The following is a 17,776-nucleotide window of genomic DNA, read 5'->3' as shown; positions in this document are numbered from 1 at the left end:
CAAAGGGCCTTTTAACCCTTTAGGTTTCAAGCTTTTGCATGACCTTTCCTTGAACATGAACAGCTCGTGAGGGCACATACTGATAAAGTTGCATGAATAGGAAAATACCGATTTGGGTTTGAGACCTGGCTTCAAAAACAAACAAACAAACAAACAAACAAAAGTTCCTCTTTTGTTGAGTGGGTAGAATTTAGAATGTAGAAAAGCAAGTTTCATTATTTTTGGTATTTATTACACTGCAGTGCTTCCAGACCCTTCAGAACCAGCCCACACATTCCTTTAACCATAGTGTTGTTAATATAGTGTCTGCATTAAGAGTGTTTTAAAATTCATTAGCAAATAGGTTAACTTTCTATTTGAATTTTCTTTAATTGTTCCAGAAGATTTCAGGGAAAAATTGTTGTGGATATATGATTACAATCAATGACATCGTGTAACTATATCAATGACTATGTGTAACACTACAAGATTGTTTCTTAAGCAACAACAACAACATATATATGCTTACATATATACAGAGAGAATACAGAAAGGAGAGAGAACTTCAAATTTTGCTAGGAAGGACGTAAATTTAAGACTTTGATCTACTCTGTAAGAATTGGAGTGACAAAGTAAATATAAACTGACCCAGTTCTTCAAGTTTCATAGTTTTTCTGTTGCTTCCATGGGCTAAAATTCATTGGCTAGCAACCAAAATCTTTAAATAAACTGATAAACAAAATATTTTGTAAAAATAGAAATAATTGAATATAAAAGAGGGAAGAAGACACATGCTGTGTTTAAGAAAAAAAAAAGTACATTTTCAAGGTGGTTCAGATTCCCTTGAATATGAGACGAACAGACATAAAAAATCCAAACAAGCAGTAGGCAACAACAAATGTGTTCTATGAAATACTATAATGAAATACGTCACTGTAGCAGACACATATTGTGGGAGGCTGGGAAATTGTATTTGCAATTCTAAGTGAACAAAATGCATATGAAGCAATATACCAGCCTCTTACTCCCATCATTTTGGGAACTGTTAAATGAAACGAGGGCAAAATATCCATAATTTTAAAAAGATTGAAATAAAATAAAAACTGAATAAATATGAGGAAAAAAGTGCTACAGGAAGAAAGTTGACATTCCATCATAAAAAGCATTTAACAGTAACGAAGAAAGCTTAAACAAGTGTGTTTAGATTTAGGTTTTTGCATTTACTTTGTTCTCATTCCTTCTTGTCCTATGAGTGGACACCGCTGAGAAGAGTCTTGCTCATTTTTCTACATTCCCTCCCCATCATCTTTGTGATCTTATGCTGGACTCATTCCATAATTCCATATCTTTCTCGTACCAGTGATCACAGAATTCCAGATACAGCCTCACAAGTGCTGAGTGGAGGGGAAGGATCACCTCCCTCGACTTGCTAGCAACATTCTGCCAAGTATGCCCAGAAACTGTTGGTCTTTCTTGCTGTGAGGGTACGTTGCTGGTCAGCTTGTTGCCCACCAAGACCCCAAGGTCCATTTTGGCAAAGCTGCTTTCCAGCTGGTCAGGCATCATGTTGTACTGGTGCCTGGTGTTATTTGTCCTCAGGTGCAGGACTTTGCATTTTCCTTTGCTGAACTTCATGAAGTTCCTCTCTGTCCAGTTCTCTATCCTGTCAATATGTGACTGAAGGATAACGAAGGCTAATACCAGTCTTGTAAATAGATTGTAGATAAATAAATAAATAATAATAAATAGTAAATAATAAATAGTAAATAAATAATAGATTTCAAACAACTAAAGAGAATTTTTGCTATAAATTTTTATTATAAAGATTTTAATTTTTCTCTTTTCTGTTTCTGCTAACGCAAGCCAACACTAAGACATTAATTTATCTGGATTTGACATGGTGATGTGGAACAAAGAACAGGGAATCTGCCAGGCACCAATTGAATTTACATGTTAGACTGAGATAATCCTGTCTACTCAAAATGAAAAGTACAGATTACATTTCAATGCTTCACTGCATCTGAAGATAAGATAGTTCATTTAGCTTTTTCCTATCCCATGTTAATGTCCATTTTTCACTTTCACTAAAGGCCAGTCCAGTCATAATACAATATTTTTGTAAGAGACTGGCTGGATATTTTGAGTTACTACTGTCCAAACTTGTCTAAATCGAGAGATCTGAAGCATTAATGTCCATGCTTGAAGAATGTCCATTCTACAGTTTCTGGAATGAAATGTAAGCTGTTTCATCAGCATTTCTTCCATTCTATTCCAGTTTTCTTTCATTTAGTTTTCATTTTCCTACCTTGGAAAGAAAACTCCATTAAACCACAACTTCATTTCTTAACATAATAATAGCTTGGAAATAGCTACATATAGTTTGCTTTATGTCTTTTGGGGGAAAAGAGGAAGAGAAACAGGACAGAAGTCGTATTATATTGGTTATTTTCAAAGACTTGCAAATAAACTTTATATTTTGAAACACAATGAAAAACTCTGAAGAGATTTCACATGTATTTGTTGTTCAGTAACTATACATTCTTTAACTTCGATCATTCTTATCAGTCTGTTTAAAAATCAAAGTATCTGAAGACTAAAATGAACTGAGGTGCACACCTCTTAACAAAATTATCTTAATATTAACTCTCTTAAATTTCAGTCCTAGTATCAGAGTAACTATACAAAATAATCAAAACATTTCAGATAAGTTAACAATGAAGGAGATTTTAACATCATATCTTCATATAGCGAGTTTTAAGTCAAAATTAGTTTTATCTTGAAAAAAGCTATCAAAGACCTACATATTTCAAAACACAGAATCAGAAAGGAGAAATCTCAAAAATAAAAAAGCAAAACAAGAAAGGGAAGAAAACAAGCCAGCAACAGCAGCTAAGAGACAAGCTAAATAAAAATAAATAAACAGCAGACATTCCTGTAACAGAAGAAATCCACCTAGGTTTATGTGAAGCTTAATGATTTTTCTAGTAAAATATAAAACATAGTGTTTCTCAAAAATATGAAAAAAAAAATCTGGTCACAGGTGTTCTTCTAAACTGATGTTAAGCTGAGACATGTCCTTGAACTCCAGTCTTCATTTGAAAACCTGGAATAACATTTTTGTACTCATAGAATTTTCTGGTTATGGTGTCACCACGCTTCCTACCTGATTCCAAAAAGATGTCAAAAACTCTCTGAACTACTACAGGAAAGCAATGATTGAGTCTTACTGCAGAAAAGGGATCTTTATGAAAAAAACAAACAGGGGTCACAAGACAATTAGAAAGAGCTTATTAATTTTCCTCTTTTTTTTTTTTTCCCAAACCAGCTAGGAAAACAATCAGCTAAGAAGAAACTAGCATAATATCATATGCTTTTGAACATAATAACTGAAATATTCACACTTTTACTCAGTTAATAAGGCTTATTCCAAAACCTTTTTCTTTTATTAAATTCTTGTTTTGACAGTCATTGCTATATTAGGTCCACCAATACAAAATCTGTTCCCGAATTGTTATTTTGCTAACCCGACCTTCTCAAACATGCAACATTTTGGATACACTTTCATGTATAGTTGTGGTACACCACAGTGTGATATTTCAATTGAATATGACAGTTTTACTGTGTCTCCTTCTGCCTAGGAGTAGAGTTTATGAACACAGTACAATAGCTAATAAAAATTGTATAATAAAACAAAAACAAAACCAGGCAAATTTGTCATGGGGATGTACTAAATCGCTTAAGACAAATACGTAAAAGACAAAACTGAACATGTTAAGAAATCCTGTATTACATATTTCTAGTGTTATATTAATTTTTTTTAATCATCCCATAGATATTCATAGCTAGGGTATCTTCCAGCACGCTCTGTCGCCACAAGCTACAAGCAATTATAGACAAAATATGGAATTCAACAAAAGCCTTAAGTACTGATCTCAGCAGCCATGTGGCAAAGGACACATCTCTTAAATGGAGCATCCTTAGATCCCATTTCTTGTCTCTTACTCTGATCATCTCAAATGCACGTTACATGTAGCATCTACATATGTGTCTCAGGTGAAAAAAAGAGCATTCTTTACTAACAGGCCAGAGCTCAAGCAAAAAGGACTGACATGGCTCAGGCACTCCTACACTGAGTTTATAATCTGTATGATAGCATATATTCATGAGGTACCATGATGGCAACCAGAGAATTGAAATATCTTTGTTCACTGACTCTTCATAGCTCTCTAAAATTCTCTATTCTGCTTATAAGGTCTACCAAGGAGGAAAACTATCTGAATGAAGAGAGTTTGTTGTAACAAATACGGATTCCCAGAAAGTTTTATAATGAACCACTCTTATATTGCAGGCACAGGGTTTTCTTGCAAGTCTCCCTAATTCTAAACACAGACAGATGGCATTTTCTGCTTTTTTCACAGCCACTAAACAAATACCTACAATTTTTTAGATCATTGCTGAAAGCTTCTCCACTGTTACAGAAACAATCACAGAAAATTTACTAGTTAGCTGCATAGACTGAAATCTAGAAATCATTTACAAAAAGAAAATTTAGGTCTCAGAAAAGTTAATAACTCTGATTTATGGTCCTACCTAAGACACTTAACACAATTTTATGAAACTAATCCTTCTGAAAGTAAAACCACTGTGGTGGGTAATCTCTCAGTGACATCCCCGATATGAGCCGCTGATAAACAGGAATGAAAGTGCTGATAAACCCCTGATAAAAGTGCACATCCCTAGAGAGTGCATCACGCTGGCAAACGGGTGCCTCTGTACCTCTCAGAAGAGAGTCGTCTACTGCTATCACCCATCGCCTTTTCTTGGTTGTGCTGTTATTCGGGGAGGAGATGGAGAGCCTCACTCAGCTCCAGCACCCCTCCTGATGCAGTTGGTCTTTCCTCTTCTCTCTGCAGAGCAGTGGAGCACTTCTGCAAAGGCGCCTTAGGCTTCAGGGGAAATCTTTTCTTCCTGCTGGTCTTTGCAGTTACAAGCTTCCATTCGTCCATTGCTGGCCTTTCCTTCTGTGCCTGCCAGTGTGGGAGATTTTGACTGTTTGGCTGTGGGTTGTGGGTCCAGTGCAGGCTGCGCTTGGAACCAGCTGTCTGTCTTCTGCTCATACTCCCTGATGCTACGCCTGATGCTACTCTGATGCTGCAGAAGGTCCTCCACCTGCACACAACTTTTGCAAGTCTCCTGCCTGTCTCTGCCCCAGGAGAAAGGCTGAGAGAAGGCACCTCCTGCAGTCTGAGGTCTCCATGCAGCAGCTTCATCTGAGCGGAGGCCACTGGGGTGGAGGGTGCAGACCCTTTGCCTTTGCTCTCTGAAGGACACCCACCATTCTGCCTCGAGCGTGCTTGACCCGTGCGGGTGGTCACAGGATGCTGCCCACCGGGCAATCTCCGCAGCAGCTCCCCTTGGCGACCGACCAAAATGTCTCAAATATTTTACCTCGCAGGCTGCAAGCTGCCAAGGTGGAGGCTGCCCTTCACAGTGGAAATTCATGACCTTGCAAGAATGAGATTTTTTTTTATGACGCTCATTGAAGTGTAATGCCATTAAATTAAATGTAATACATTCATTTCATTTGCATGGTAGTTTTATATAAGGTACAGTGTAGTTACATCATGGAAGGGCTAGGTTTTTTTTTTTTTGTAATTAACTCCAATTCACAGAATTGGGATGATATTTACATGGCAGATGCCTTTTTTATTTTCTATTTTCTATTTTAATTTTTAAAATAACTATCGGAGTCCAGGTTACATTACCAAGACCATAACTACACTTTATTTATTCCCATTAATATAACTGCTTTTTGGTCAAAAAGTGTAATTGCAGTGTAACTACTCCAAAATTTCTACTTGCACATTACAGAGCTGAAGAAAATGTTTTCACTGCTTGTATAATTTTTTATGGCAACAATAAGAGGCAAAAGAAGAAAGGTAATTTAAAACTTACTTAATAGAAGAGATTATCTCCACTCCCCTGTCCTTTACTTATTCTCAAGTAATTGGAAGAGCAAGAATGAGCGCTGTTTGATCAAAACTGTGAATGGACTATTGGAATTAATGTAATATAAGAGCAGAAAGATTTAAAAGGGAGAAGAGAAGCAGTGCAGTAAACAGCAGTGCCTATCTCGGAACTGAATTGAAAAATATTTTCCAGAACAATTAAATTGTTGTGCATCCATTGATTGTGTTACTTGATGCAAAAAAATAGATTGATGGTAAAGTTATCCTGAATTAAGAAACTATTAACTCACTGTGGCTTTGTTATTAAAAAAGGTATCTGATGTAGGTTGTCCATTGGGCAAAATTTTTATCTGAAGTGGCACATGAGAGAATTATGTCACCAAAATCACAGCTGGTCTGTTTTGCTAAAAAGCCCAAATTGAGCTGGGGTTATTATTTATAACTGGGCCAAACAAAAGTAGCTGATGTGGCAATCAAGAGCAAAGTTTTACCTGCTTTGTCTGGATCCATATCAAAATGTCCCTGGAACTGTGGAATGCTCTGGTCTAGAAGAAATTGTATTCTGTGGCTTATCTGAAAGACATCAAGATTTGATATGTTGCACTTTGCAATGAGCATAGAAAACTTATAATTTCATTTTTCTATTATAAAAAAAAAAAAACCCAACAGGAAAAAAGCACCTTGTTTGTTCTAAAATGCCTCTTTTTGTTGTACGAATACCATCAGACAAAGTGTAAGATATCACTGGAACCTACATCACTTTGCTCCTTGCACCGTGTTGAATGCTGTAACATTTATTAGGGAGAGCTCTGCTCTCCAGCTAGTCTTTCACTGGCTAGTTGGCTGTCCTCTGCTCTTTTAAGTAGCAGCTCATGAGCCAGCTGTTTTCACAGGCTAATTTTCACATTTTACAGGCCAATGTATATCCTGAAAATGTTCTCAATAAAATAAATTTTCATTCATTTAAATAGTGTATCAGGTCACCATAGGTTTTCTGACAATGAGAAACTACATATATATGTATAGAAACATACTACATAAACAGAGACAATTTGGAAATGTATAATGGGACCTACATCTGCAGATGGGAATATGTTTCAGAATTTAGTGGAAGGAGACAAACTATAGTAGGAAGGGTGGGGCAGGGGAGGTGGGGGGAACAAGGAGCATATTAAAGTTTGCCTGAATTGGTCTTTACATTATTTTCTCGTATGTTTTCTTGCAGACAATGTAATATAATAAGGTATTTAAACAATATTGTTGTCTTTCTTAAGAGCACCCTTGATTCTAGCTATTCATTATGACTACTATCTTTCCTTGACAGATCATAAATCATGTTTTCTGCCGACTAGCAGACCATACTATATAGGGCTGTCTGACAGCTAATTTTAGCTAAGTGGACAGTTTTGATTTGTATTGCACTGTTTACTGGTTTTGTGGACGTGATGTTACTCATTCCACCTGAGCACTCATTTCACCTGAAAAACAAAGCTTTGGAATTCTGTGTTGTTTCTATACAGCATCACTTTTGAGTTTTTTTCTATTCATAGATACTTGTACTGAAAAAAGCAGTACCAAGTTGCCTACAGTCTTTTAGAATTATACCAGACACCTGTTTGTACATGCAGCTACCTAACTATCTTTGAAGAGATCTCATCGAGAAAACCTAATGATATTTCCCTTTAAAAGTAGAGCAGAAAATGTTTCCTTTTAAAATGTGTGCAATATTGCTTGTCCTGTTGGTGCTCTCTTGTTAGTTGCAGATCATAAATCATTGCAAAATTACTGACAGGCTGTATCACTAACATGCTCTACCTTATTCTGGGACTTAATTATATTAGCATCTGATGGCAACACTATCGAAGGGGTTTGTCAGCATTTTCAGTACACATCAATTTTTTTTTTTCCAAGGGGGATGAAAACTTCATATGCCAGTAATTTTAAAATTATATCTGCTTGAACAGATACAAAAGTTGTCAGTCAGGATTTGATTTTATTTGTCCAGAACATGTTTTAGTCTTACTTGGGTTTTGGTTGGGTTTTTTTTTTTCTAATAGGGATTGAGAATAATACAGCAGCTTGTGAGTACTTTGAAAAGTTCCAATTAAAAAACTGATCAGTATTTTTCATTTATTTAACTACTAATTATAGGTAAGATAAATGGCTGTTGAATAAGGAAGTGTTAAACATATTCATTGTAAACACAAAAGTGCTCTAGGGTGGGAAAGAAAAAGCTATCAAAAATAATTACCTGCTAGCTATGCCCCCTGGGATCACAGAAAGGGAAATGACATTACGATTTTTTTAGAGAAATTTTAGAGAGCTGTGAAAAATCCAGGAGTCTTTACAGTAACATGCATTAAAACAGATGATATTTCTTCCATGTTTGCACATCAAACTTTTATTCATTTTTGATTTCTCCCCTGGTAATTTTTTTCTGTCATACTGAGGAATTTATATTAATATAACATCTACTGTAGGTGGTTCTACTTCTATAAATTACTATTTTAATTTTTACTGTGATTAAAAACTTTAGCTATTTCCATGCTGGTTCAATTTTTCTGAATGAGGCAATAGCTACAGAAAAGAGGATAGATTAAATCAGGTAGCAGAGATTGTTGTAATGCTGAAATATCAAATTAATCAATGAGACTCACAATTTGACAGGTGAAAACAGTACTGATGGTGGCGAATACTAATTACTAAGTGTTGATAGTCCTGGGAAAGTGTCACTTATGGCAGCAATAGTAATAAAAGGAATCATATGTTGGACATTTTGCTGCCATTTCATTCTGTGGTACCAAAGTAAATGAAAAGCATTGATATAGTTAGCTGTTGGCTCAGGATAATATCCATCTGGAGCACTCTGGCTAACACTGTTTTGTACCTGGGTTATACTCCAAATTCAATTTAACAAGAAAGACTTCTCAGCACATTTGGTAGAACCGGCTCCTCCACCTTCCTCGGTCAATTTGCCTCAAGTGCAACGCTGCACTGCTTCTCTTTCTGTATATTTTGGACTGTTAATACTTGGGTTTTTCCTCAAAATTGTCACACCAAACCAGTGAAAACATTTCTGATTTTTTTTTTCTATACTGTATCTGATTCTGTGAGAGCTCTGCCACTGATGCTTTTCGTCTCAGTGAAGTCTTCCCAAGCTTCAATGCTGTTGTAACCATTCTTGGCCCGCTTCTCACCTTATATTTAGTATAAATTGGCAAAAATTTTGGGCTTAAGTTCCCAGTATTGTGAGGCAGTCTCCATGATGAGCAGTGTATCTACCTAGAGCCAGACAACAAAAAACACTGTGTGTTAGTGGAAAGTCTAAGGTTCCTCCTTTCCTTGCCCCTTTTTCTTTTGATATGCCCTGTTGAGGAAGCTAGAGGAAGACTTTCCAGAGCCACTACAAGCAAACAAGAGTCATGAGCACCATAATAATAGGACATTATGAGAAAAAGCCAGGGTTCCCTGTGGATGCTGTGTGCAATACCTACCCTGATACAGAGCTTAGACAACCCACCTTCACTGCACAGTCTCTCTTGAAGAGAAATCAGAGGTGCAACTGGTGATAAATTCATGTGAACAGAATTTCTCACTTCTAAAGTGTAAACTAGTCTTAACCTCTTTCCCATATTCACAAAGGACAGAGTTTAATGACACATTTCCACTTACCTCTTGCACCACTGAGATGTTACTTCTGAGACTAGAGCTCAGTCTCTTTATACCATGTAGTTATGTCTTTTTATGTATTACATCCATGGTGACTTCCAATCCATGCAAAGGGATACCCCGGTTCAGTTTCCTTGTTCAGTTTTACTCCAAAGGTATTAAAATCCATCCACAAGACCTGTACCACCTTTCACATCTCTCCACTGAGAGAACTGCTCTTACAGCAGAGGTGATCATCAACCCTACTGAGTTGGTCAAAGACTAAAAATAAACTCAAGCTCCACAATATCAAAAATTAATTTTATGAAAAAGAAGACATGGCTTTTTGCACAGTTATGGGAACAACTCTTGTTTCTTGCTGGTGAGCATGGGACCGCTTCCTTCCTCGAACACTAATTACATTAATGCAAAATATCCAGAGTCTTTGGAGCAAAAACTATGAGGCAGGTCTTCCCTTGCCTCCCCTTTGTATTCAGAAGAATTCCTGTACTTCTCTTCCTATTGCTCTTTGGTGGCTCAGCTTCCTGTCAGGGATGTTTTGTAGGCAAAAGAAAAAAATATTTTTCCCCACATATTTTTTCTGTGAAGACATATTCTCAAGGACCACAATTGTGCTCCAAGTCATATTATTGTAAATTGGCATCACTCAGGCTAACCAACATGTTTATTCTGGCTTTATGACATACCTTTCAAAAGCAGAATTCAGCAAAAGAATTAACTTTTAAAAATGATAAATATTTACTTAAATATTTCATTTTAACTTATATTGGTCTTACAATATAATCTTAGGTGCCTAAGGTGCCTTAGGCACCTTACAATACAATCTTACAATATACAATTTAACTTACAATTGGTCTTGGGGTGGGTTTTTTTTGCCACTGATGTTCACGTTAGACAAAGTAATAATTACAATACTACTGTGTTAGAGACACTTCTATTTGAAAGACCAAACCCATTCAACTAGAGTATTTCATGTGCTAATAGAAGGAAAGGTAAAACAGCTTCTCAAAAAGAATGAAACCCTGACAAAAATTACAACTCCACAGATTTAGCCAGGCTTCCTACAATTTTCTTCTAAGGTGGTGTCCTGGTTTGACAGGTAGTAATCAGCCTCATAAGGGGGTCTGTAAAACTTTGACAACACAATGAGAGCACAGCTGAATCCCAACCATGATAAATCACCAGGGATCTCATTGCAATGCTTATTATAGCTCTACCAAACATGTCTGAGCAACTGAAAAAATCAAAAAGTCCTTGTGCATCTCAGGGGAAAAAAGCATTAAATGAAGCCCATAAAGGGTAACTACACAGAGCAGTATCATATTCTTCTGTCAGAATATCTTTTCGGCTTCATAAAAAATCATATATTTTTTCATTTCTCAGAAAATTGCCATCTCACAAAAGTGTGACATTATATAAAGAAAAAAAACACTTAATGACTGGGCTTTGTGTTACAGAGATCAGGTACAGGAAGCAAGGAAGAGTTTTCCTAACATGAGTTTGCTTCATAGGAGGAAATATACTCTCAGATACCATGACTTCAGTTCCTAATCCTGGTGTTCTATTTCAGACAAAGTTCTGTTTCAATTTAATCAGTTTCCTAAAGTAAGGAGCAAAATCTGAGGTCTTCTTTTATTCGGAATGAGAGGACTGCATGAGGATGAGCAAAAAGCAAAATCAAATTATATACTCTACACTTCTACTTGCTACATATTTTAAAAGCACCTACTTCAGTGGTGCTTTGTTGATAATAACAGCCTAAAGATTGTCCATGTGGCATTTATACAAAATCAATATTTCAGATGAGAACAGGCTGTCAAGTGATGAGGATTCCCCATGGGAAGCCAGGTTTTCAAAAGAAATCAGACTCTTATTTAGGCACCTAGGTAGGGACTAGCCTTCTAAAAGTGCTCCGCTCTCAGCAGCAGTCACTGCAATTCCAGTAGACAAATTTTCAAAGAGCTCTATAACCTAAACATGAGCTCATCTGAACATGCAGGATGAAACCACGTCACCCTGGAAATCAGTGGGGATTTTGCCACTCGTTACAAAAGATTCAATCCAACAAAGGGATTTCACCACTTTAACCAATAGTAGGATGCTGAGCTTTTTGAATATTTCTGGCTTTGGTGCTTTTATCTGAAGATACCCTAAAAGTTTTATGAATGGTTTTTATTATGATTCTCCATACTAGGAAAAAAAAAAAAAAAAGAAAAAAATCTATAATAATTCTGAAGTATTTGAGGTATGAAATTAACACAATTCTATAGAATTGAAATGCAGCTTTTTGAAATGGATTTAAAACCTGTCCTATTGTCAGTAAAATACTTTTCCTTTCATTTAGTAAACGTTTTGACAAAGATCTATAGAAACATATGACTGTATATTAAATTACAGGTTATATTAGAAAGTCAGCATGATCCACAAGAATCCGGAGGTTAGCAGTGCCAGCAGAGTGGTGACAGAAAGAAAACCATGTTTTCCCAGAACAAAAAGGCATATCAACAGTGATGTGACACACAGCAGCGTCAGAAATGAAATCTCAAAAGAGAGTGACAGATTAGATTCAGAGGATGGTTTCCTGGCAACATGCAAGCACCAATAGCCATGGACCCACACACTAGACTTACATGTGTTTCCTCCCACCAGAATCAAGGACTACTCAATCTATTTCCTTTAGGACTTAATTGTAAGAGGCTGCAATCTAAAACAAGCTCTTCCAAATCCTGATGACTTCTTATTTCTATATATTGAGAAGCTGGCACGCATCTGGCTGATTTTTTTTTCTTGCAATAAGCTTTAATGGAGCTCCACTGAGCCCTGAACCTAATTAACGAGTGCGTCTTTCCCCCCTCTTCCCCGCCCCCTCCCTGCCCTGCCCCTCCCAGCTGTATTCAATAAAGTGATAATAATTTAATGTGCTAGACAAGTAAACTGCTTACGTAAAGCTGTTCCGTGGGCTGATAGCAGGAGTGGATCTGAGCCAGCACCCATGGTTCCATTATAAATGATACTTATTTTAACCCCTCCTACTACATGTTATTTCAGTACAGTTTCTAGAACTCTGTTTTAAATCTTCCACTCGGGTATTTTAAATAAGGACTACACTTCAGGCAAATGGCAGTCCTGATGCCCAATTACAAAAGAAATCAATCAGGTGGTGTAACTGGAAGGCATAGACTACAGCACACTGAATTGCTTACAGCAGGACACAGTTTCAGTTTCATCAGTAAACCATTGGGGATTTTCCTCTTTCTACCAAACATAATTTGTGAATGAAAAACATTCCTGAAGATAGCTAAATGTACCACAGCTTTATGGCTTGAGTTTCATTATTTTATTAAACAGCATGTCATTAATTACCACTGGCATGTTTCTCCCATATACAGTAGCTGGAGCTGTATTTCACAGACGGGAGGCAGTAAATTCTGAATCTAAGATTAAAGAATGCAAATAATAGCTTGTGTTATGGTTTTTCGGAGTGTTACAATGTACACAAGACCACTAGACTGCCTGATGCTGCACAGCAAAACGTTAACAATTTACATTCATTTGCATCTTGCTACAAACCTTCTGTCGACAAGCAAGGTCAGGAGAGTTCCCTGGGGAGTAAGGCCAGGACAAAAATGTTTCTTCCTAAGTTTATGGCAAATCACAGATGTCCCACACTACATTACCACTCAATACAAAGTGAGTTTAATATATATATAATGTAATTAAGGCTTTGGTTTCCAGCTCTGCAAACTACAAATATTTTGTAGCACAGTGAAAGTACTTACATTGAAAAGTCCTTCAAAAACATAAAGAAAAGGTGACAGAAAATACTCAGCATTAAGAAATTACTTTCAACAGAGAGAAACCTTATCAGATGGGTGTGAAATTCTTGTCAGATAGAAATAGTTATTCAAATATATATGTAAACCTTCAGATTGGACCTCCTGGTTATTGTCTCTATTTTGGTCCCAGTCTATCAGAATTTGCTGAGTGCAGCTGTGAGAAACAGCTTTTAGGTTTCCTTAATCCTATTTTTAGTTTAAATGGTGGCACAAACTACAGGATTTTTTTGCAGTTAGTGCACTCTACCCTGGTCTTAGATTTTTCACAAAGCCTTTCAATTTATTTCCAGGACCAGCAAACAACAAAATTGAGGAACCCAGGGTCTTCCTAGCAATTGTAGAACATGTACTTATTGGAAGGCATTGAAGTCACTACCATAAAGTATATACCAAAAGGCAGAACAAAGTCTTCCAATTTAAGTTGGGGTAAAATCATTTTGAGGCAAAAGACTTTTTTTCTTTCTTTTTTTTTTTTTTCTGCATGAGTATTTGAAAGTTCCTGAGGTTCATAATTTTTAAGGAGCTGGGCAAGTTTCATGCATCGATTACTTGACCAGTACAATATTAAGCTGAAGGAAAAGTAGATGACAAGATGTGCTACATATCCTCTGAAGTAACTGACTTTTCACTATATCAACACATTACTATAATTTTCAATCATGTATTTTTGCCTTGATTTTAGAGAAGGAGAACAGGAAGTATAGCTGAAAACAGATAGCTTTGTACCGATATATTTCATGTTATATAGAGAGATAAAACAATGAAAAATTGTATGAAGTTCTGTAAACAATTTTTTCTTTTATAGAACAAGTGATTTGTCTTTGATATAATGAGGTATGATGCTGCATTATTCCTCTAATGAATGGAATAATTTCAGAACTGAGCAACAGAACTAGATGTTAGCTTTTTGTAGCAACTAGCTAGAAATTGACTTTCAAGCTCCTTTGAACTTGATGAAAACAGTTGTAACGACTTAAGGAGTTCGTTAAGTTTGTTGTGCCTTTTCCTACTTGGGATGTGCATCTATGCCTGGCTCTAAAATAGGAGAGAGATCTTCTCTGAGTGAGAAGTATACGATTTGAGAACTGCAAGCAATCTTCTGGTTTTAAGCTCCCTCCAGACTGGTAAGTGATTGACTGCTTTACTATATCATGTCTTATTAATATAATTTATTAATCTAGTAATTCAGTTCAAGTTGGCACTTTACGTTGCCGAAAGGAATAAAATAAAAAGAGCATTGTGATAAAATATTATTGTCTCCCCATTGCTGCAAATCTGAATGACAGCAGAAGTGAAATTCACACTGATGAACTGTTACGTATCTCACAGTGACATGGTTACTATACCTTTAGGCCAAAAGACACACTGCACTGTAAATGAAAGATTACTCCCACAGTTTTAGAAATATTAAACTATGCTGCGTATCTGGACTGCCATGATAGCACAGCCTGCCTGTGTTGGTAATAAATATGCAGCAGTTGTGAAATCACCAGGTTGTTGAATCAGCCATGGACATACACAGATATTTCTGAATTTCTTCCCTTCTCCTCAGCCAGATGGTCGTTTTTGAAAATAGGAAACAAAACCTGGAGCCATATGGACGATGATATTTCTCTCTTGATTTTTTTTTTTGGCATTGACCAGAGCGTCAAAGAGGTACCCTTTTTCTTCTATGCAAAAAACAGAGGCTTCAGTCTCCAAATCTGGGAACCTCAAAGATCTGAAAAACTATTACACAACCTTCCAGAAAAGCAGGAGAGTCTGCATAAAGTGCTAAATATCATCCAGAGTCCACTGAAGGGAGCCTGAGAGCTTTCAGACTTTTTACTGGTGAGTTGAAACTGGTAATGTGATACAGAGTCCACGTACCACAGAGCAACCAAAGCCTTCAGATGGCTGATGGTTTTGGTCTCCAGAAAAGCAAACCCCAAAACTTGGGAGTTGCCTTATATTTGAGCTTCCCAGAACTATGATTATGGAATACCAAAAGTGGTGTTTATTGTGGATACTTCTAGTTACTGCTGCAGAGCCCGAAGCATTCGCAGAATTAATATGAACTCGAATTTCCTAGTTGCTTGGACGCAGGGATCACATTTTATTTCTGAAATACTGTCTTCCAGTATTTCCTGAAGTGAGTCCTCTTTGGGACAGTTAAGGTGTGAGGGGATTTTATATTTTTATTTTTATTTTTTAATGGAAACCAAAATGATAATTCAAAAAGTGAAGTTACTTCCAATATGTGATTCCCCCCATGCAAGCTATGCAATCCTATATTTATTATACTTCAGCAATTTCCATGTAAACAAAATAAGATTGTGCACCACTGCACTGGCATTCATAAAGATTGACCGGCATTTATTTCCACTAATGAGATAGAACTGCTACATACCATGACATTTCATGGGGTTTTTTTCCTTTCAAGTGTTCACTTATCACCCCACATGCCCCATTGTGACCACCGCTTTTTTTCCACAGGTTGCAAAGACACGTATTTCCACTGCCTTGCCTACACTGCAGACTACGGTGCAACACAGCTAAGAGGAATTAGGTTCATTGTAAAATTACTTTGTTGGGGGACTGGAAGTAGTCCATGATAACCCAAATCCCTTACAAGTTAATTCTTTACTGTGCTTACCTTCGTGAAACAAAATACTGAGCAAAAGCTACGTTGGATTGACTTTATATGACTGGTTCATACAACTTTACCATCTATACGATTATATGGTAGACTTAAAAGAAGAAGAATATGGACTTAAATTTTTTAAAAGAAAATTTATAGTTCTTTCCTCTACCACAACAAAATTCTACTAATTAATTAAAGCAGTCTTTAACAGTGATATAGAGAGTTATTACATTCTGATCTGGCTATTACGATGACAAATATCTTATTTACAATAAATGGTAATATGGGTAAAAGCAGTTACCCTGTCCTATTACAAAAAGTTATACTGCTATTAAAAAAAAAAAAGAATAAATAAAAAATAAAGGGAACAAAGCATTTTTTTTTCTGTAGAAGACGAAATTAACCCAAAGACAAGTATCCAGCGGTTACTGGCACTTTTATTATGGGTCAATGACAAGTATGAATAGCATAGTGTCTCTTAAAAGTCACACAATAATGATTTATGATGAAAAATATGATTACTCTTAATTTCACGTAATGAAAGACATTCTGTCTTTTCTATACTTGCATTTTTTTCCGTGATGAATTTGATTTTTTCCTAATATATATGTGTTGTTTCTTAGTTCAATTATTACTCTCTTTCTCTCACAAAATGCAGTATATTGTAAAAAATCTTTTAATATTCTACAGCAGGAATGTAAGAAACACACAATTAAAAATTGTTGCCCAGACCAATGCCAGAAAAATATCCATGCATTTGCAGAGCTCCTCTGCCAAGGAGTGGGGAGATGATCAGATTTAGGTTAACTTCTACTATAGTGTATGCACTAAAAAATTTAGATACCTGTAGTTAACTCATTAAAAATAAAACCATTAGTTTTAATAGGAACTCCAGTAGCAAAACTAGCAGGCTCCTAATAATGACTCAATGAAATGAAAAATGACCAAAAGGAAAGGTCATTTTAAAAGGAAGTCATTTTACTGAGATAAGAAAGCAGTGTTGGAAAATATTTTCAACGTCTGCGAAGGCTGTGAGTTTTGCTTCACAATACAATTTTTGTCTGAAATCCTTCATAGAAAAAATCTAATGACACGAGTCAATAAAGTAATTTCATGGGAAGCCTTCATAACTCTGCTGTTATTCACTGACTTTCCTGAGTCTTCTACTCTGCTAACAATTAGGCAGCAGTATTTTTCCTTGTATAGGTTTGAGAACTACTTCTATTACAGCTGGTGCTCTTGCTAACCAATGAAATCTATTAACAAAATACACAGATTGTATAATTGCAAGGAAATGTGTGAACAAAGCTGAGACCACACATTGGCTCAATGAAACACACCTCCTTAGGAGTCAAAGTCTAAAAGATGGGATGATTTTTTTCCTGTAGCTGAGTCAGAGGGAACATATGACATTCACACCCAGAAGCTAAAGGGAATGTCACAACGTACAGAGATCTAAAAATCATCAGAGGGAAATTACTACCTCTCATTTCCTTTGAATATCTTGATGATAAAAATGTATATTGTGCTGGATACATAAATCAGAGATTAATTGGTATAATTGGTATAAACAGGGATATATGTCAGTGGTCAAGAAGTCTAAATGGAAGTCAGATCATGCTCCGTTTCTCTAATATATGGTCAGTTAACTACTTCACAGATAGGTCTTATTTCCTCCTCCAATTTCTTTTACGACTACA

The 17,776-nt window shown here is 36.3% G+C and overlaps 1 long non-coding RNA gene across 1 annotated transcript in view; it reads right to left on the bottom strand.

Moving 5' to 3' along the window:
- Positions 1-244: 244 nt before the first annotated feature.
- Positions 245-17,776, bottom strand: part of LOC106891554 — a 47,994-nt gene continuing 30,462 nt past the window's right edge. The window contains exons 4-6 of the long non-coding RNA XR_001412717.1: positions 9,146-9,230; positions 6,440-6,521; positions 245-5,484 (exon numbers count right to left, since the gene is read on the bottom strand). This is a non-coding gene — a long non-coding RNA (uncharacterized LOC106891554). The remainder of the gene's footprint in view (positions 5,485-6,439; positions 6,522-9,145; positions 9,231-17,776) is intronic.

Source organism: Calidris pugnax, unplaced genomic scaffold, assembly GCF_001431845.1.
Source record: "Calidris pugnax isolate Ruff unplaced genomic scaffold, ASM143184v1 scaffold30, whole genome shotgun sequence".
Classification (NCBI taxonomy): Eukaryota; Metazoa; Chordata; class Aves; order Charadriiformes; family Scolopacidae; genus Calidris; species Calidris pugnax.
This window is presented reverse-complemented; position numbering and strand designations above follow the sequence as displayed.